This window comes from Falco punctatus (assembly GCF_963210335.1).
Source record: "Falco punctatus genome assembly, chromosome: 4".
NCBI classification, from domain to species: domain Eukaryota; kingdom Metazoa; phylum Chordata; class Aves; order Falconiformes; family Falconidae; genus Falco; species Falco punctatus.
This window is the reverse complement of record NC_137583.1, coordinates 98,634,723-98,656,195: the sequence shown is the minus strand read 5'-3', so window position 1 is coordinate 98,656,195 and position 21,473 is coordinate 98,634,723. Positions and strand designations below refer to the sequence as shown.

General features: G+C 43.7%; 1 protein-coding gene across 1 annotated transcript in view; it reads left to right on the top strand.

Annotated features, from left to right (window-relative positions):
* The window catches only part of MYRIP (myosin VIIA and Rab interacting protein), a 340,631-nt gene that overhangs the window by 37,217 nt on the left and 281,941 nt on the right, over positions 1-21,473 (top strand). The window lies entirely within an intron of this gene.

The window sequence follows — 21,473 nt, the reverse complement described above, 5'->3', positions numbered from 1 at the left end:
TAAAAACATCCTCGTGATGCCACGAGAGGTCTTTCCACCTTTAAAAACACAAATTGCCATCTAGAGAGATGACAGTGGCAGGGGTGTGGGAGAAAGGGTTCCGATCCACAGGAGAGTCTGTGCAGAACATGTTGGCTACAAAATCTCAGGGGAAGCAGCAAAGGGTTGAACACAGATCCAGAGAAGGATGGTGACTACAAAACTGCGTCTATCATCATGTGTGCTCCTTGCACTGAATACACCCTCTCGCTTTCAGCTCAAATCTGGTTTAAGTTGGTCTGTCTTCATTCCAGCACTATTATAATTCAATAAACAATAATATCAGTAATATTTATATTTTCTTTTAGTTGAATGAAGCGTGCACTTTGATGCTCAAGCAACATTTTTTAATTCCAGTTTGCATTTGTTTAACCCCTTTAGTCTTAGAGATACACAACAAGCTGGTAATGACTCTTCCCCACGTTTTGGCTGTAGTTTCCCTAGCAATTCTTATTTCCAACTCTGTTGAATATGACAGAAAAAAGTAGATAGTTTCTAATTCTTGACTAATATTTTTTTTAGGCAAATACATTATTTGCAAAATTTTATTGCACATTTTTGGTTAAATCTTGTTTTTTATTTAGAGTTGAAGCTCAGTTGTAACTAGAGAAACAGTTATCTTGCATCCCAGGTGGAAAACAGGAGAGGGAAAAAGTTCCATCTCCCAGAACTGTGTTAGGTGGGGAGGGGAGGGGAGTCAGAGGCACCTTGTGGGCTTGATTCTGCTTGTCTCCTGGCTTGGGACCCACATACCACAGCTGGTTTTACACACACTGCCAATCCTTCTCTGGAACTGCCTTTTCCAGGGTAGGAGCAGGCAGAATGTCAGCCCCAGCCATCCCAGCAGCAGGTGCCAGAGCTGGTGGGCAAGTGATGGGAAGTTTGCTGCAGGGTGAGCACCCCACAGTCAGGCTGCAAAATTGTGTGATGGTGTCTTCAGCTCATCCAGGGGCATGTGGGGAGGTTTCCAAAGACAACTATTAGCCTGCAGTGCTGTGACAACAGGAGCATCTTACTACTGAAATATGGCAGACTTCCATATGCAAATGTAACTGACGAAGCTGGTCTCAATAATTGTTTAAAGCACATCAATTCATTTAACACTCCTAGCTTGCACTATGTCTCAGCATTCTGTAAATTGAATTTTGATGGGATATTCATTAGAGCTCCAAAGGGACAAAGTTGCATTTATTTGATAATAGTTCAAAGAGAAGACAGAGAACTTTCTGAAATCCACGTAGATTGTCACTCTTTAACTTATTTACATAAAACAGTTTTGCCTGTTATTAGGAAACTGGGAATACTTTTATTTATACACATTTGTAGCCTCAATCTTGCCACAAGAGGCATGAAACCTTTTTATTACTTATACTCAGTCCACTACAGTGACGTTTAAAGATCATAAAATCCACTTGTTTCATTCTTATCTAACACAGTGTAAGCAATTTTGCTATTTGCTTTCTTCCGCCTGAAAACAGTTATTTTGCTATTATTATTATTACTACTTCTATTATGGCAGAGATTAGAATCTAAAATGTCTGCCTGCTTTTTCTTCAGACTAGAGGTAGCAAAGGGATGAAATCTAGTCTTACAGAGGCAGTGCTTTCTTACACCAGGGCTGTATTGTGTGCTTTTTTTCCCCCCAGCCCCCAGATTTTGTGAGTCTGGCAAGTCGGCCATCCAGCAAACAGCCAGAGCTGCTGCTGAATTAACACCGAGACGGTGACTGGTTGGGCGAGTGCCCAACGCTGTCTTATTAGCATGCAGGAGGCCTGCCAAGATGTTAAGAGGAAAAAAGCAATGAGAGGGGGATGTCGGAGAGGATGGGGCTGCAGTAGAGCCAGGGAGCTTTTGGCTTTCAGATTTGGATGTTGACACCATGCAAGCTGAAGCTGAGGATATGAGGCAGACCCCCAGGGCGGGTATCCTATAGCAGGTACTCGGCTGCTGTTTTTAGATCTGCCAGGAGGAGACCTGCTGTGGGACCTGCAAGCCAGGGAGCAGTCTGTGCAGCCCTGTACCCCCTCTTGCCATGCATGGTGTCCCTGCCCACCCGAACGCCTCTCAGACCCTCTGTTTGAGTAGGGGAGCTGGAGGAGGCTGTGCAAGGCTTTGTATGGGGGCTACAAGCTCAGTGCTCACTGTACAACCCCTGCCAGGCTCCTGCGGCACCTGGTTTTGTGGCAACAGGTTACTTGGCTGAAAAATTTTACTGGGAGAAGGGGTCTTCTATTGTTCATCAGGATTATTTTTTTTTTTAATTTCTGTTTGGCCCTGTTGGGTGGTAACACAGTGGTATATGACATAGCAGAAAGACTAGAAGTAATGGTTTTAAGCAACAGTAGCTGATGGTTATCAAAGGAACGGCTGTGGCCAACAGCATCACTGGCTATCGACTGCTCTTGGGCACGGCAAAACTGTCGGGATACTAGGTCATTTAAGGAGTCTGGAAACACAGTTGTCTCCCCTTTCCATTAGGTTTTGGCTGATTGAGTTGGAGAGGAAGGCAGGTTTTTGGAGGAGAGAGACTGGCTGCCAGGTTTCAGGAGTCTGGAGCTTCACCTGCAGATGCTTGAATTCAGGCTGTGCCACCGGCTGGGAAAATCAGCTTCAAGGGACTGAAATTAAGAATGAGCAACAATGAGATGTTTTTGCCATGAAAAAACACAATGTTGTGCTCAAATGTTGTATCTAATGCTGCTCTGACAGCTGCCTTGACATGGCTCTGCTCTTGAAAGCAGGGGACATCAAAACCCAGAAGCAGAGTCCATAGGGGTCCAGAGATCTGCACCAGAGCACAGACTTGCACAACACCATGTGCTGTCATCAAAACCTTTTCAAAAGCAGACTTTCAAAAAGTCTTGGCTTTATGTGTAATTTCTCCTCCTCTGATATATATCTACCGGTATTTCAAGGCCTGCTTTTTAAAACCTGTGGGTTTACAGCTTTGAGAAGGATAGGATAATATTGGAATTGGTGTAACAAGGTGGGGCTATGAAACCTGTTCACATAATTCAGTGTAATGTACAGAATTGTGTATTTACTCGTCTCTTCCCTTGGTGCTCTTTCTTCTGCTCTTTCAAAAGACTCCCTTACCACAATTTGCACATTTTTCTAGCTTGTTTGTGATATTTGGCCATCTCGGATTTTAATTGCCTTTCTCTGAGTTTTTGAAACAGCACATTTGTGGTCACAGGTCAGTAGTTGTTAATATTACTGTTGCTGATGATAAATGAAAAGTTGTGCTGTCTTCCTATTAAAAAAGGGGTTGTCATCTCTTAAAGTAGTTTGTGCTGCAGCAGATGACAAGATGCCATTATGCATTTTATTTTTGGGAGGTACAGGCAGCCTTGGCTGAGTAATGAGTAGGGATACAGTAAAATTCATCAATGTTCATCATCTGCCTACACTGAAGGTGACATACTGAAATGCTGATGAGTAGCGTACCTAATTACAGCTTTGTCTGAAATGGCTGCGGTAGCACAGCATGCATAGGGACATGCAGCTTAAGGGGGGAAAAATGAAAAATTTGGGGTGGCATGAGGGTATGAGTCAACGATGGGCAAACTGAAACTGGGTCACTTGGCAGCTGTGAGGTTTAAAACACCCCCATTTCAGTGGGCTCTCGGAGACTCCGATATTTCCAGATCAGAGAAGACTCTGCCTAGTAATTTTATTGTATTGTCCATAATCCTGGCTTTCCTTACTCATATGCATTCTGGAGAAGTGGATGACATGGTCCTCAGACAGGGCGTAATACCCTGACAGCTGCAGCTTTATTGTGAACTGCTGCTAAATGCAACAGTTGTGCCATTAGATTTTAATAACGGTATCTGCTTCTTACCCATTTCCTTATAAAAATAATTCATGCAGTGGAGATACATTGAATATTACTCTTTAAGGATAAAAAGAATGGTGGGCAAAGAGAATCGATTGCTTTTATTAGCAACATTGTCAAGTGATGCTACTGTGGGTAATGTAATCTCAGTCTTCCCATGGGTGCTCATATTAAGAAAATATAAAGTGTATTTGGGTAGCCAGTTGACTTCTGGTTTAATATGCCTGGAAGGACATGAAAAACTGTAGATACAGTGGAAGTGTGGCAGTATCTGTAGGCTGGCTTTTCCAATCACACACCTGCAGAGTTGGAACTACCTCCAGAACCCCTAAGCAATGGCAAAGCATTTCCAATACCACAGCTCCCCTGCATGCACAGACTGTACGGCCCCTTCAAATACTGCAGAAGTCTAAACTGTTATTCACACACACAAAAATTATGGAAATGGCAGGATTCTGGTTTTGGTGTGGACTTCAACCAGGTATCCCCAAATGAGTAATGAAAATTTCTCATGAAAATGCATGTGGAAACCACCCTTTAATCAGAAACAGAAATAATTAACTGCAGGCACCCTGGAATTTCCAAGGATTACTTGCAGCCAGATTCTAATTCAGGACTTTCCACTGAAGTGGAATTAAAATCTTTACAACTGCATTACTATAAATGAACCAGTTACATCTGAATGTGCACATCTTGGTAAGAAATGAGACTGGGAATGTTGCCTCACTACAGGACTACCATCATACTCCATCTTTCAGAGTTTCTTGCTTAGTACAAGCAACTTTATTGAGTGTCAGCCTGGCAAGGAGCATTTGGGATGAGGGGTGCATGGGATCCCAAACAGGTATTTTATGCTTTTTATGTTGGTTCACTGTTGATTGACTGATTTGTGAATCGACTCCTACTGTCGATCTGCACTCAGGGCCTCCTTTTCCCCCATGTTCTTCTTGTAAGCCCATTATTATCTTTTTTTCCTCTTTGAATATTTGATGTCATTGACTCCCAGCTTCTTCCTGACATCTCATTACATATTTACAGTAGTTCTCCCATATCATCTGTCAGATGCTCTTTTTCTAGAGTAAAGGCTGCCATTTTTCAGAAGTTTTCCTGCAAGGATGAATGACTGGGTCCTTCTTTCAGGTTTCTGCTTCTGATTTTGCTTCTGATAGTTTGTTACCTGTTTGCAGGTAATAAACTACTGCACACTAGTGGGAAGCTGGCTGCAAATTATGCTGTTGACTTCTATGGGGGACAGCCATCAGAGCCTGGGCTCTGGTCTCATTGGTACCCAGTGAGACAGACCTGTAGTATTCAGAGCTGATTTCAGGGATGAGCAACAGAAGAAAGCCACATGGGTACACAAATGAGGATGATCGATCCCTACCGTGGCAGGTAGAAGTTGAAGTTTGGGCTCTTTCAGTACCCAGTTGGAAAGCAAACCCAGAGGACCGTGTCAGAGGGCTGTTGATCACCACTTGGTGACACTCTTTTCTCTAGCTATGTGTATCGGCATATTCTTCTGAGAAAAAAAAAATATCTGAGGACCTTCTTCTGTCTGTAGTTAGTAAACTGCTGCCTTTTAACAAAAGCCTGGATGTTAGTTGCGGTGCTTTTGTCAAGGTTTGTTGAAGGTAAAGATTTTGCCTGGAAACCTTTGGGTTTCACTTAGATGTGCCTTTTTTTCACCCTACCTTGATCTGAAGCAGTTGAGAGATGCTGTGCTATTTGTTATTGTCGATAAAAAAGCTGTAGCTCTTGGGTTATAGGGTCTGGAGAAGAGGTTTGGGTGAGGTTCCTGCAATGGAGGCAGAGCAACTGCAACAGCTGGGACTCTGTCGAGGGCTTGCTGTGAAAGCATTTCTCTCAATTTTTTTTTTTTTTTATTCCACAGTTGAACTTGTGAATTGAAGGGCAGCATGCCTGTTCTGATTTTGGAAATAGATTTTCCTCTCTGAATCTGAGAAGTCAGTTTTTAAGAACAAGAACTTAGCTTTATATCTATGAAATAGTTACTCCAGTTATGGAAATGTGATTATGATGAGAAATGACAAAGGATGTTCACTCAGCTGCAGGTTTTCATTTAATATTTATGGTAAAAGTCCATTTTTTGAGCTGATACATTTAAAAGTTTTAGACTTGTTTTTCTGTAACACATCATGATTTCCCGGTCGTGTGAAGATAGTTATGAAATAATACAGAGAGGTGATTTATTTGTATGTATAAACCACCTCTGAATGGCTCATTGTCTGCCTTTGGGGGGCTGTGAGGAAGACCAGACTTTTCAGGCTACTAAGTGTTTCTGAATAACTTTCCTCAGTATCATTTTTACAGGATCTTTAGGACATTCATGGATTGTATCATTTGAATCAGAGCTTACCATTTTACTAATTTTGCTTCTGTTGTAATCTCCAGACCTTTATCTCTGGTCTCACATCCAGTCTTTCTTAGCCTGTCCTAAATTTGTGGATTTCATTGCTGGGGTTCCCAAGAGAACCAGTTGTCCTCTGGTGATTGATTTAATCCTCTTTTGTTAGGTAGCTTGTAATTATTTTTTTTTTCCTTCTACATCTTCCTACTCTGTGTATCTAAATTATTCTACTTCCCATTCTGTCCTCTCAAGTGATTGCGCTAGAAATCAAAGTAAAAAATGGACATGGTACAGCCTTCTCAAAGAGTGGACTCCTGTCATTTTAGAGAATTTGGACATTTCAACCTAATATTCTTCAGCAGACGCAAGCTGGAAAAAGAGGGACTTTGATTAGCTGTAAAGAGCAGCCTTTTTCATAGGGTAAAAATCTTTTAACCCAGGGTGGCCAGACACAGGAACAGGGCTGGGCTCATGTCCCGTGGGGGCCCTTCCCACTTAGGCAGAGTCTGTGACTCTCGGCCAAGACAGATCCACGTTGGGAAAGGCAATTGCCCACCCAATGACAAGAGCCATATACCCAGGGCTGCCGCCAGCTCTGCAGCCAGGGTCCTGTGTGCTTGTTTGGCCAGCTGCAGCTGCTCTGCAGTGACAGAGACCCGATTCTCCCCTTACTGGATCTGCCCAGAGCTACCGCCTTCCCCTTTCTGCTGAGCAGGGAATTTACTGATCATCTGCACACACCTAACGTTGTTCTCATCTGCAGCAGCAGTTCTCTACTCTGTTTCCTTCTGGCTTTAAAGATACTTTCCAGCTCTTCCCTGCTGGAAGACAAGAGGTGATTTCCCTGTCTTTACCCTCAGGGACATCTTTCTGAATGTGAACATTAGCACAGCTTTGCAAAGACAACACGCTTATGGACAGCCACCTTCCCTCACATTCCAGCTCACGGTAGCTGGGAGATGATCATCATTTGGGGGTTCCTTACCTCGGGTGAGATGATTTTGGTGTCAGTTTGTTCTTTTACAGCAAGGTCCCCGTTAATTCCCCAGATACATTTCCTCCCAGCGGCTGCAGTGCTGTCAGCGTGAGAGGCTCCCAGACCTCAAACCATCTGCCAGTGGGAGGAGGCGAGTTAAGGGAGTGTGGAGGTCTCAGGAGTGAGAAGAACAGGAGGATAAAGAGCCTGGGAGGGACTGTCAGCGTGAATACACCAAACAGCTTGTATTGGACTGGCTCCTCACCCTGACCCCTTCCCCACTACCAGCAAAAGACTGCAGATTTAATGCTCAAGCAGAAATTGCTTCTCTGGTTGTGAAAGTACCATACACCAGGCATATGTCCCATATGCTGCTGCTTTCAGGGTTTTTTTCTTTATTCTTTGGAAGCACAGAAGCGGTTTGTGGCACTGCCACTTCAGAGCAGAGGATTCTCGCAGTCCCCAGCAGCTCTGGTCACATTGATCCCATGCAGCTAGAGCCAGCGCACCACATCTGCTACTAAGAAACGAGAAGTACAGGCATGTTTCTGTAGCAGCAGTCAACAATTTCCCTTCAGAAGTATTTCAAAATGAGCAACTTCTTCTTTTTACCTGTAGATTTTTCACCGAGACAGGAGCTCCCATGTGCCCCTTTCTTTCCCTTTGTGTCATTAAATGTGAAATAAAAGGGACACAAGCAGCTTGGTGTTTTTTTTCCCCCTCACTTTTCACTTTCATGTTTTTCTCTTTGACTTTCTGAAGCTTTTTTAACTTTGGAGCCAGCAAAAGAAATTATAGGACAGTTTAGTTCTGCTTTGACTGAGGTCCTGATCTGAGAGGAAGGGTTGAAAATCAGCAGAAGGAAAGACAGGGAGGAAAAAAAAAGTTATTATTAAAATAAAATTAAAACCTCTCTGGGTATCATTGCCGTATTTTCTTGTGTAGAGAACACGGAACTCTTTTTCTGATAGTTAGATCTGCAGAGAAAATCTCATCTGCATTTCCCTAGCAAAGATGCAGATGTAATAAATATTAACCGAATATTGACTTCTTTGGGAGTTGTTGAGATTTAGTGTGATAATGAGATACATGATAATGCCCATATGAAGTCCCTAAAGCTTTCAGTGGACATCAAGGACTGCAATGATTATACGTGAATCTTATTTTATTTACTTGTCCAGAGGAAAGAAATGCAGCCCAAACTCCCAGGAGAAGGCAGCCTCCCACTTACTTTCTGAGAAGGGAAAGTATCCCCCAACTTGTGCAGGAAGAAATCTCTCCTCCCGAAGCACTGATCTGTCTTTCATCCCCACTACAGGGGTTGGCTGCAGATGAGGGGGCTCTGCCAGTGGGACCAGATATGGGGTTGCTGTAACCCAAGGACGACTTGTATCCTATTTCCCTCCCCATCCCTCAACACTTGGAAGCTGTGTCCCCCTGCTTCCTCTCATCTGAGAGCATCATCTGCTGTCACTTCTTTGCTAAATCTTCAAAGAAATTCTTTCCTGCTTTCCTCTATGCTGCTCTTTGTAGTTAAGAAGAGAGGAGAAAAAACTAAAAAAAAAAAAACCCAAACCCTGATAATGATGGTAAAGCTAGATTCAGAAAAACTATTCCAGCAGGTCGCCCTCTGCCCTTTGCACAGATCTAGATAACCCTGAGCTGGCTGGGGAGGGGGCTGGCGTGCATCGTGCGGGGCAGCACTACCTCCCCTTCCCTGCTTTACCCCCCAGGCTGCCCTGTGGACATCTGCCTCCCAAGCAGGCACTGTAACGAGGTCCTTGGGGCAGGCATGGGCTTTCTGCTCCACAGGGAGGCTGTGGCTCCTCATGAGAGCCCATAGGTGTTGCAGCAGCATAGATGTTAATTATAAATTACAGGCAGGGACCTTTGCCTCCATGGAGAGGTTTCAGCCGCTCTGGATGTGGCAAGGCAAGACCCCATGGCGCTGGTTTTCTCAGCATTCCTGGTGTGCCGAGGATCAATCACACTCACAGGAGTTATTTTTACTCCTCCTACCTTGGCATTTCAGTAGCTTTTTATGTCTCCTGAACCTTTCTGTGCGCTGCCTGCTTTGAAACACCAGCACAGACGCAGCTGCTGTACGCTCTAGATTTAAGGGTGAGCTGCTATCAGCTCTCCTCGAGCCAGTTATGGGGAAGCTCAGCTGTGGGTAATGCTGCAGATGCTGCAGCTCTGAAAGGTAAAGGGGGGCAGAGAGAGGGAAGGCACAAATGGAGGAGGAGGAGGAGGAGGACAGAAGGCAAAGCAGTGTTATATGATGACAGAAAATGAAAATAGGTCTGTCTTATTTTGAAATAATTTAATTTTTTTTTTCAGGGAAGGCATTTCTATGTATTTCCATCTCTATGTCTGACAATTTAACTGAAAATTTTGAATTGGGTTGTCTGCATTTATAGCAATTAATTCAAACAGAAACTGAATTTACGTGTGTTAGCATGACCTGTAATTCCCTATAAAGCACCAGTAAATATGAATGTATTCATATTCCTACCTCCAGTGAAACAGCCATGGGCAAGTCTGATAATTACTAACCTCTGCTTACAAAGCAAACCCACATTTCCTCTACAGCCAAATATTCAGTTCTTCTAAATGCAAAATAGAGCATTTTTCTGTACTGGAGTCTGATTTCTGCACAAAAGCATGTGGGGTTAAGCCTTATCCATCTGCTTATGTAAGTATAGCTCTCAAAATATATTAGTGTTAGTAATAACAGAGTAATGTAATTTTCTCCCTATATATGTTAGTGTTACTAATAACAGAGCAATGTAACCTTGAGTACATATTAACCCTGCTTTGAAGTAGTAGATTTTACATGGCAAGTGTTTTCCTAAGTAATGAGCCAAACAAATTGCTATTCAGATAGAGGAAGAGGTTGTGAAAGAAGAGTTTTCTGAAATATCACAGAAACATTTTAAATTGATAGCAGTACATAACAGAGGGATATACCATTGCTCAACTTCCTTCATTTTGAGAGGAGTCACAAAGCAATAGCTATACCGAAGCTATCAGTAAATGTTTTATCCCAAGGTTGAAAGAGGAAAGCAAATTATGTAGTCAAGAAATTTAAAGACTGAACGTTTTCAGTGACCTCAAACTCTTTTGGATGAGAAATGGGATATTAGTTGAGTTGTGGACTTAAGGGTGTTGTCGATGCCTGAGCTAACTGCATGTGCCATGAGCTAGCACGTACACGTTCATTATTCTGCTGGTGTATCCTCAGATGTGAGTCTCTGCCAGCATGTTACTTGCTGAGCTCACACTCTGCAAGGCTCTGCACTGAGCCTTGGTCTTCTCAAAATTCCAACAGAAGCCTTCTGCCTTTCTCTGTGAGCTGAAAGGGTGCAGGACACAGCCCTCAGGCTGGGTAAGAAATACTGGAAGACTTGAGCCTTCACAGATGCAGGTACAGGCATCTCTTTGTGCTGCTGGAGCAGACTGATCCCCATTGGGGACTTTGGCTGGGGCAGGTGGCAGTGGACTTGCCCCAGACAGGGAAGGGAACTGTCCTTTGATCCAGGGAAGCTGCCAAGGGCTGTGCGAGGGACACAGCAGCACCACAGCACCTCCATTCCTTTTCTCCTGTGTATCTTTGTTTTTCTCACGGTGGAATAGAGGAAGTCAGGTCTGTATTTACTTCACTTGGCTAATATGGAGCAGTGCTCGCTACATCAGCTTTGCCTGCATGGGGGAAGCCCCGCTTCTTGCATGGTGTTTCACCTCCTGATGAGCTCTGCTGCAGATGGCAGCTCACAGGGCTGGTGCCCTGAGATGGCTGCTGCAGGACCTGGCTGCACTCCACCCGCAACATTCAGTGCGTGTGGGCTGGGAGGCCAGATCTAGCCTCATCCATGCTTGCCAGCCAGCCCTAGCCTGTGGTGCTGCAGGTGGTTATCGCATCCCCACCACGGGACTTTGCATTTGCCTTTGTTGAACTTTGTGATGTTCCCATCTACCCTCTCTCCTGCCTGCCCAGCTCTCTGAATAGCAGCCTGACCTAGCAGCGTGCCAGCTGCTCCCCCAGGTTGGTGTTGTTTCGTGACCTTGCTGAGAACTTACTCCATTCCCCTGTTCTGGTGCTAACAAAGGTGCTAAGCAACATTGGCCCGAGTATCAGCGGGCTGCCGGATGGATTTTATTCTGCTGGTCTCAAGCCTTTGAGCATCCAGGTTTCCATCCCCTTTATATTCCAGTTATCCAGTTGATACCACACCAGTCTGTTTATAAGGAGACTGTGGGAGTCAAAGCCAAAGGCCTTGCTAAGTTCAAAATATGCAATATCCAGTTGCCTAATCACAGGCTATGGAAGTCAAACCCTCATGAAAAGAGCATTCAAGCTTGGTGCCATGCTGATACAGCCGCACAGTCTCCAGTTTGGCACTGGTTTGGCTGGTATTTCTGGCTGCCACAGAGCTTGGACAGAGCACAGACTCATGTTTTTCCACGCAGTTATTCATGCAGCTCTCTTCTTTCCAACATCAACCCAAACAGCCCATCCATAAACAAAGCAGGCCAGATAGTCACTCAACACTGACAAGATGCAAAACTCTGAACTGGCCTCAGGGAAAGGGCTGAGTCATGTTCATCAACAGCATTTAAACAAGGATAACAGCCTTTAATATTTTTTGCTGCTCCAAGAAGGCTTTCAGTGATTTCTCTAAAGTCTCAGTGTTGATCTTTGCCGTTTTTAGCTCAGCTGAACTTTGAAACATATTGAAAGCTCAGGTGCAATTCCTTTGGGGCGCAGAAAGAACAAACTCCAGATAATGATGATAAAATGTTCTGTTCACTGTAGTCAATGGGCTGGTTCAAATACAGACCAGAAGTCACCAAAGAGTTTATAACCAAAAAACGGGAATTTGCCGATCGGGTGGAAATAGGTTTCTGCTTTTGCGTTGAAGATTTTATCTCAAGCAATTTCCACTTGATTGGTACTCTGACTGGAAGATGCATGGAAGACAGTGCTGAAGCAAGCAAACATATGACCTGCTAAGAAATAAATAATCTTGCTCATGGAAAAAGCCATGCTAATCAGGAATATTCAGGAATTTTTCATGTCTGAGAGCTACATATCTGCTAGGAGATCAGAAGCAAAGCAGTGGACCACAGCTGATCAGTGGAGCTGTGTCTGAAGATCTCCTCATCCACTTATGGACTGATTTCACAGTGATTGGAAGGAAATGTATTTATAATATACCTATTTTGTGAAACATCTTTTTCCTGCTTCCACTGTGAAAGCTGAGCTGTCACTAAGTAATGGCTCCTAATCTCCAGGGCTCTGAACCCAGTATTTTCTGCAGTAGTATATTCTGTCATGGAGACTTTTGTTGGCTCATAGAAATTTTTTGTGTCTCTGAGTGTCTTGGCTGGAGACAAAATAGAAACCAAGATTGGATTCTTAGTACACTGGTCAGGTTGGGTGTTTTTATACCTTCCCCTTTAACAGGCACTTGTAAAAAGTAGGACTTTCAGCAGAAAGTGGGTACTAAGCACATTTGGAAAATCAGCCCCTTTAAAACTGCTCTAAGTTGGATTCCCAAAGCCGTAAGCCAGCCTGGAAAATGCTTGACCAGCAACTTTTTTTTGGGATTCTCCTTAAATTATTTAAAGGACAAAATAATAATAATATTTCCTCCTGGCCACATCTGGCTTTTAAACGAAACTGAACTGAATCTCATTTAGAGAAGATTTAGAGATAAGGTTATGACTTGACCCTATGCCACCTTGTTAGAGCCATGGAGAAGAGATGTGGCCCTTGTTTTGCCAAAGTAGCCTGGCTTCTCAAAATCCCAGGGGAAGAGGGAGTACTGGGTGCCTGAGAGGAGAGTGGGTATGGGGCATGGTAGAACTGGTGTGCCCTCTTCTGCCCTGCAAGGGGTGGGAGGGGAGCAAGGAGTGAGGACCTGAGCTCTGAAGAAGCCGAAACATTTGCTATCCCTGCCATGGTCACCAAACAGCTTCAGATTGCAAGCTGTGATGCCTGAGCCTCTGTTTCCCCACATCTAGAGCAAGTGCATCAAAGCAACCCTGAAGTTCCTTGTGTAGGCAGGGAAAGGGAGGCAGGGGCATGTGCTGAGGAGAAGGAAGTAAGAGCAGGTCAAGGAAAAGTTACTGCCTAGCTAAAGAAGAATGATTCCAGTGCTGCGTCACACCTTGAGAGAGGTTTAAAATGTGGTTCCCTAAGGAAGAATGAAAATGAATCTGCAAAGTTTTAAGCAATGAAAATAAATAAGGAAAGCCCTAAACTTTTAGCCACTTACACCGTGACAGAGCTGGTTTAATAGCAACCTATAAATTTTGAAGAAATGTAGTATGCAGCTGTTGGCTCCTTTGCATAGCTAGTCTGCCAGTGCTAACAGAAGGACGTTTTGGGTCCAGATCTTGTTTCTGTGTGGTGCCAGTTTGAAGGAGGTCATTACATAAAAATGCATGCATGTGCACCAGGAATGAAGGGAACAGTCAACTAATTTGCTTCTGTATTCTTTACTGTAGATACACCCAAGTATACAAACACACACACAAATGAGCAGGAAAAGTCTAAGGCAAAACTGTTACTTTGATGATCTTTTTGATAAACACTGGGAAAAAAAAATAATCACAGCATCACAAGTATCTCCAAAGGAAACAGAGCGGTCCCCTGAGAAAAGAAATGCAGAGGATGGGAAAGCTGCAGCTGGATAAGCCGGTAGAGATGTCTCCAGCCATCCCACCACCATACCCTTGATGCGCTGTTCAGGTTCTCCATCAGGGACAGAGCCACAGCATCTAAGTGAGTGTTTCAGCTCCTTCTCACACCCCAGCGCTGGGATGAAGATCACTGTTTTCCCTTTGTAATGCTTCTCCCATCAGACAGGACTAATTTACATTTGCAGGCTCTCATACAGAATCAGTTTAATTTTAACTTCTGTTTTTTATCACCTGCATGTGTACCCTCTCGGCATCCTCCCTGCTTGGCTCTGGCTTCCAGCTCCAAGTGTTTGCACAGGCAGGGGAGCAGGACCCTGGAGGTCCCGGTTCCTGACACTATGTGGGGAGCTAAACACCGCTCCAGCTTTCCAGCAGATCCCGCAGCATGCCTGGGGAGAAGCTATTTGCTTGGCATGGCCTCAGTGCAGGGTTCCCGGCAGGCTGCGAGCATGTGGGTGGGCAGCAGGAGATGGAGACACAAGGAGGGCAGTGGGGAGAGCAGGGCTGCAGCGTGCAGTTGCGTAGTGCCAGTGCTTCTGGTTTTCAGCAGAAGGCTGTTACAGTCTTGCTGGTAACTGCAAGGAAAACTCTTTGATCAGTCCTTGAGTCCTCCAGTTCAGGACCTGAAGTGTTTGGTAAAGCTGAAAAAGCTGGTGTGTACACAAGACCAAAGACAAGGTATGCTGCTGTTCCTATGGGCATCACAAAAAATGCCCCCGTGGTTCTGGGTACATTTTAATCTGGAATATTATGAGCAAGCCAAGTGGATGACTATGGTTCATTGACAGAGCTAGGACATTACACGACTGAATAGGCCACGTACTGTTACAACTTACAAAATACACACCAGGACTATGTAAGGAAGTGTTTTGTTTAGCCGTTCAGGTTGCTAGTAATGCATGAGTACTGCTGATGTATATTTAACCAGAGCAGCTGAGTGCTGGAGACTATTTCAGATCTGAAAGCTTGAACCGAATTGCTCTTCTGTACTACTTAAGCAAGGAAGCTACAAGATTATCACAGTTATTTTATAAGCAAGAGTTGGGGATCTGTGTGCTATAGAAAAGAAAGTTTCATGGGCAGTTTCCTTGTGTTCCCCTTTGCACAGTTAAGTAAGGCGTGGCGGAAGGCAAGAAGGTGCTTTTAAATAACACTGCAGAGGCTTTTCCTGGAGGACAGGTGAGTTTGCCTGAGTCGTGATGATTTCCCAGCATTTCTGAGGACTGTGGTTTTTTGAGCTGTGTGCCTCAGAGTGGGAGCGGGACGTGGTGGAAAGCCCTGCAGCAAAGCTCTGGTTTCTTTGTCTTGATCAAGTCAGGATGGAAGCCTACACCAGCCCAGGTGCCTTTCATAGGGGCTAAATTCAAAGCTCTGCTGCCCTCAGATTAAGACCTTATTGCTTAAGCTTAAGCTATATAAAGGGCTTCTTAATACAGCAAGACTTGGAGGCCAAGGTTCATTTTGCATGTTTAAAGTTATGCATAATTCAGTTGCAAGTCAGAGGTGCATAACCCAAGGGCTTCTTCCCGTGCTTCATGCAACAGCTGACTCAGGCAAACTGCAGGGTTTGAGGAGATTTCTTGATGGGGTTGCTGCATTGTCCAGTAGACTCCCAGGGGACCTAGCCACTCCTTGGGAGGGCCAATGTCCATATTTTGTTTTAGGGCTGCAGTTTTGCTTTCTTGTTTTGTTTCTTTGCTGAATGTGAAATGAGATGTCTAGGAGCAGGCTACCATGGTATATGTTTCAGCTTCCACATTAGAGCGAAGTAGCTCAGCTTTTGCTTGAACAGAGGGAGGCAGGTAAGACACAATTTGTATTTTTATACCAATTGTCCAAAACTATGGAATTTTGTCATTACTTTCTATATAAGCAAAAGACACCATCTTGCTTCTATATAAAATGCAAGGTTGTCTCTTGCTTTACAGTATTACCTTTGCAGAATGAGTTTAAAATTCCATGTATTCCTACCAACAAACAAAAAATGTAAAAATTTTAAATTAGAAATTAAATCTCCTGAGGAGCTGAGGTTATGAATTTCCAGAGGACATTCCCTAAGGCTATGAGGGTAGGAAAGGTAGCCCGTCCATGCCTGAGCCAGCTTACAAAACCCTGGTGTAGAGGACAGAGGAGTTCCTGCATAACTTGTCACTGTTTGCTAGGTCAGCCTGTTCTCTCCAAAGAGGTGAAGGATCAGGAAGGAAGAAGACTAATGATTTTGCGGGGGGGGGGGGGGGGGGGGGGGGGGCGGTATGGGGTGGTGCAGAAAAGGCCAGAAAAGGGTGGTTGGACAGTGAGAGAGAGCACTGGCAAGGTCACTGCTAAAGCCAGAAGTGCAGCTGCATCTCTGCTTATCCTCTGCAGCAAAGCATCAGTGAACATGGGCTAACAGGATGCTTCAGGTCAAGTGTTGGCAAATCCTGCACAAGCCCACGTGTGTGAGAATTTGCAGACTGTAAACATCAAAAACCCCATAGACAAGGGCTCCGGTGTCGTAACACATGGCAAGCTCGTGGCACATCAATACCCATTGCAGTTGAGGGCGTATCACTCTATTTATTGTGGTGTTGTGTATACTTAGAGGAGAGACTGCTGCAAACAGCACCATAAAATTAAAGACAAAAAATAGCAATATTGAGGTTTTAATGGCAGTTGTGGTGTGCTGCAGCTCTAATGAACAGTTTTGTTTTGTAACTTGATTAATTTGCTGCCACAGAGGAGGATTTGTTAATCTTGGACAACACAGAATTGGAAGGACAGAGGGAATGGAAAACAGGCATTTTAAGCCTCGAAATTTAATTGCAAGATAGTGCCTGAAATATAAATTGATACATAGAACTGCTTTGAGAGATAAGCATTACCAATGATGTTGGTTTCTGGCAGACAGGATCATCATGCTATTATGAAAAAGATACTGCTGTGGGCTTTAGTTTGTAATTTATATGGACATGACTCTTTTTTACATAATTCTCTTGGCTGCTTCTCATCCTGTAACATGCCAGTGAAGCTTTGAAATCTTGCTATGGGCACATGACTTTGTGTAAGGGGTAGAAATGCCCAGACTCTCCATGAAATACGTAGTTGTGAGAATCAGGTTTATGACAATTTTTCTCCAGTTGCCTTAAACCAAGTATCAAATTCATACTCCTGCATTCTGTCTGTTCTCAGTAGTCTGGTGGTGGGCAAGCTTATGTCTTGCTCGAATAAGGCAAGGCAATTCCCGTTTATCTGAATTCTATGTTTATCCCATAGCTGAATTAGCTCACGGTAATTAAAATCATAAATGGCAGAACTCATCTAATTTCTTTATTGCTCTTCAGTGTTTGACTTTCCAAGCACCTGGGGTTTTTTTTGACTGGTCTTTTCTGCTCTCTCAGATGTTCAGTAATTAGTAAGAGAGACACATAAAGTATTTTCACATCACAGAACAAGGCAAAGTTTACAAGTACCACTTAAAAGTCTAAGGAAGGATTCCCACAGTGATAATGGATGAAATGTTTGTAGGAGCCATTTATCCACTGAAGTTGACCTTTTCTCTGTTTGAGGGTTTTAAGTGTTGGGTTTTTTTAATCGTGACTTCTGACTCATGTTTAAGGTGAACAGATCTGAACTTCACAGCTGTGCTGCTCTTCTGCCCCTCTTGTGGTAGTACTGTTGGTCCCAGATCAGGCAGGAGACTGCCATGTGCAGGGTCTTTGGAGTTAACTGCTCTTGTGTAGTGATCCCTCAGGCTGCTTCATCCCTCCACGGTAATGCCACACAGTGCAACACCAAATGATGCAGAGGTACCAGCTCTGGCACAGCAGCCACGTGGCTGTACTCACGGGAAATTTTAACTCCATGGCAGGTCTGTGTAACGTTGCACAAGCGTAGCTGAATTGCTGTCAGACATGCTTCATGCAAAGCGCACATGGTAGCACATTGTATAGTGATGTGCTTTTGACATGGGGGTCCCCCAGGTCCTCTTTGGTGTCATCCCACCCCTCAGACTGGGGTGCCCTTAAGGGCAGAACAGCTCCGCACTTGTGAGTGGTGCACCCCATGCATCTGAATGTATGACTTTTAGAGACCAAAAAGGGGATTATTTCATATGCAGGCCTAAGACAAATGCTGGTCCTTTCTAACTTCAGCAGACCAGACACCCTCAGCTGTGGAAACTTCAAGACTGTATCAACTTTCTGGTACCATCTGGATTTAATCCATTTCTGAAAGCTTGCTTTCTGTTTTAAATGCTATTTTCAATGGAAAATTACAGCAATAACTTCAGGACCTTGCACCTACCATATAAATCCCATACTGTATGTATTTGCAATCTGTCATAAACAGTAATTGTATGTTAAAGAAAGCAGATACAACCACAAGCCAACGGAGACAAAACCAGTTGGATTTCCGGCTTTGTCTCCCTGAATTACCAGGGACTCCACAGTCTGTAAGTCCTTTTCACCACAACTCCAAAGCCACAGTATTGCTAAAAATATGCTGCCCTAAATCAGAGCAGCACTGATGAGGGTTGCATGAGTGTAGGAGGAGCAGAGACCAGGGGACAGAACTGCTTGCTGTCTTACTAGGAGGATTTCCTTAAGGGAAGGGTAAGTGGTTGACCCAGGTCCTAGAGGCATTTTTGCATCAAAGATTCTGGATTGCAATACATGTGAATAAAGCATATTGTCTTATCTCATCATAAATAATCTTAATCCCACTTTAGGAGGCAGCAAGAGGAAAAGGTATTTCAGTATCATCTGAGATCAAAGCAGAGAAGTGCAAGAGGCGTTCAGCTGAACTACCCCAAGTTCTGCCCAATCTGAGACCAAATTTTAGCTGAGGTTCGATCAGATTGAGTTGATTTCACTTTCTGTCCCGCTTCATTCCAGCCATAGCATGAGGTACAATATACAGTCAACTGAAGAGGCTTGTGCCTAGTGTGTATATATATATATATATATGTATATTTTATCTCTGAAAAGTGAATAATGAAACTAGAGTAAGGATAATGTTCCACTTATATAAAAGCTTGCACAAAAAGACTTGAAAATACCTTGTAAGTAAACTATTCTGGTTGTAATCATCCTATTGTAATCACAGTCCCTTTTCTACACTGTATCTCCAGCAGGTTATGTACAATTATTGTAGGGGGCATAATTTATTGCAATATTCACTAATCAGATAAGTGGTGTATTCACAGGAAGGAAGACGCTATAGCATTCAGCCCTCCGTTCAGCTCAAAAATAGCTCGGATGTTAAAAAAAAAAAAAAAAAAAAGACATGATTGCAGGCACTTACTGACGCTAGGTACCAGAGCCTTTTCCAGTGATACGCAGCGCATTGCTAGACAATATAAAAGCCATTTGATACTTAACAAAAGAAAACGGCAATGGCTCAAACAGGCCAAATACACCCAAGCGGCCACAGCGCAGAGCTGGATCAATGACTCAAGGGCAATTATAGCTGGCATTAATTTCAATTGGCAAGAAACTAAACTAGGAATTTCAGTTCTCAAGAGAAAACCTTCCCAATGCTTGTCAGCCTACCTGTGAGTCAAACACTTCCTTACTGTTCCTTTAAATGAATTTTTAGTTGATGTCCTTTTCGATCGGTTTAGAGACTCGTGGAGGGGAAAGCATGCCTGTGCACTTACTGTAGCTCAGAAATGTGGGCATTAGTGCCAGAGGACAGGTGAAGCATGTACAGGGCAAACACTGGTCAGATCTTGCTGGGTATAGCAGGGGCAACATGCCAAGATAATGCAGGAAAATGCTGCTGCTGCTGCCTCCCCAGGTGCCCACCCAGCACCACTGCATGGAAGCCGTTAAAGCTCTCGGCCCAAGCCTTCACCCAGCCACAGGCATGATCCTCACCTGCTTTCAGACCCAGCTCGCTTTGGTGTAGCCTTTGCTCATTCCAAACCTGAGATTCAGCCCAGGAGCACCTCCTGATCCCACACTAGCCCCTAGCTCCAATGAAGACAGTATCTTTAAAAACCAGTGTTACCATTAAACCTAGGTTTGTAAACTGGTTTTAAGTTCTAATAACAACAGCGTTTGAGATTAGACATTGGACCGGGGCAAAGGGGAAACATATTTGGTACTGGTGCCTGTAAATGCTTTCTCCCTAAAGTTTGGTTTGACCATGTCCCAAAATAATGTTGGGGTTCAGGCTGGAATCCATACCAGAAGGATGGCAGAAGAGTGGTGTGTAACTGGGCTGAGTATGTTAGTGGTTGTGTTTCTAGTTTTAACTTGGGAATGGCACATTAAAAGAAGAATTAAGTGTGAGGCTCTGACTAGAAGGGGCAGGTGTGGCAGATATATGTGCTACAGGTTTAGAGCTCACTCCAGTAAGCACCTATGAGTTTGCAGGATGGAGATGACAGGGGTCTAAAAGGATAGAGCTAATGTTAGACTGCCTCACCTAATCTTTAACCCCCAACTGCAGCTGAAATTTTGCTCTAAATCTAGAAATGCCTGCTAGCACTAGGTCTAAAAATAGAGATTAACTTTGTTTCGGCCTGAGTCATAAACTTCATCTGGCAGCTTTTTTGGGCTTCAGTGAAATCCTAACTCATCAGCTTCTGATTGCATTAGAAGGATTTCTCTGAATTCTGCAGTCCAGCTGTACTTTCATAGGACAGGCTGCATAAATGAATGTTCTCACATTGCTTAAGTCTTCACAAACCAGTTTTTTGAAAGAAGGGACTAGGTGTTTTAAGACTTTACTACACTAGATGAATCCGTTGTTGAAACACTTCCATTTTGGTTGTACTATTGCTGATGTAGATTTCTTTATTCTCTGTCCCATTAATGACTTATCCATATCCTGAAACTGGGCATAAAAAATAATGATCTTATTACTGAATGTGTGTTTTCAGCTTGTTCTTTGTTCAAGGTGTATCTAAAAGGAATAAATGTGAGTAGAGGTGCAAGGAGGCACGAGATTGTCTCCAAGGCAGAATGTTCTAGAAAAGGCTTTTTGGAAACATCATGCACAGTCATGAGTTTTGCATCTCTGGTGGTTGCCAAAACCCAGAACATAGGCGTGGCCATACCAAGTCCATACTAAAGATTCAACCCATGATCTGCTGATAGATAGGCAAAGAGTACATAAAACAGGAAGCATACAGAACCCCCACCACCTTCTGTTCTGTTCTGTGGGTTGTTTCTTACACTGGTGTCCTACATCTGACTGGAACATGCTCTGGGGGACCTGGAAAACTAGCTGTTGTTTTTTTCCTACCAGTCACTATGCAGCCTTCCTAAAGCCAGGAGCTGTATATTTGAAACTATTGCATTTTGGGGAAAACTGATCTTAACACAAATTTTGCAGTGTCTGTGTTCTCTGCAGTCCAGCCAGAGAGCAAAACTGAAGCTACACAGCCTTCCTCAGCACCCTGTGTCCCTCACTGAGGATTGCAGTTAGAGTTGAAGGGCACAATTTCATTTAAACGGGATACATTTTTTTCATTACTATTATTACTTTCACTTGTTAGAAGTCATTAAATGAAACTGAACTGAACAGGCAGAAAACCAGTTTGAAAGTTCCCAGAGTTC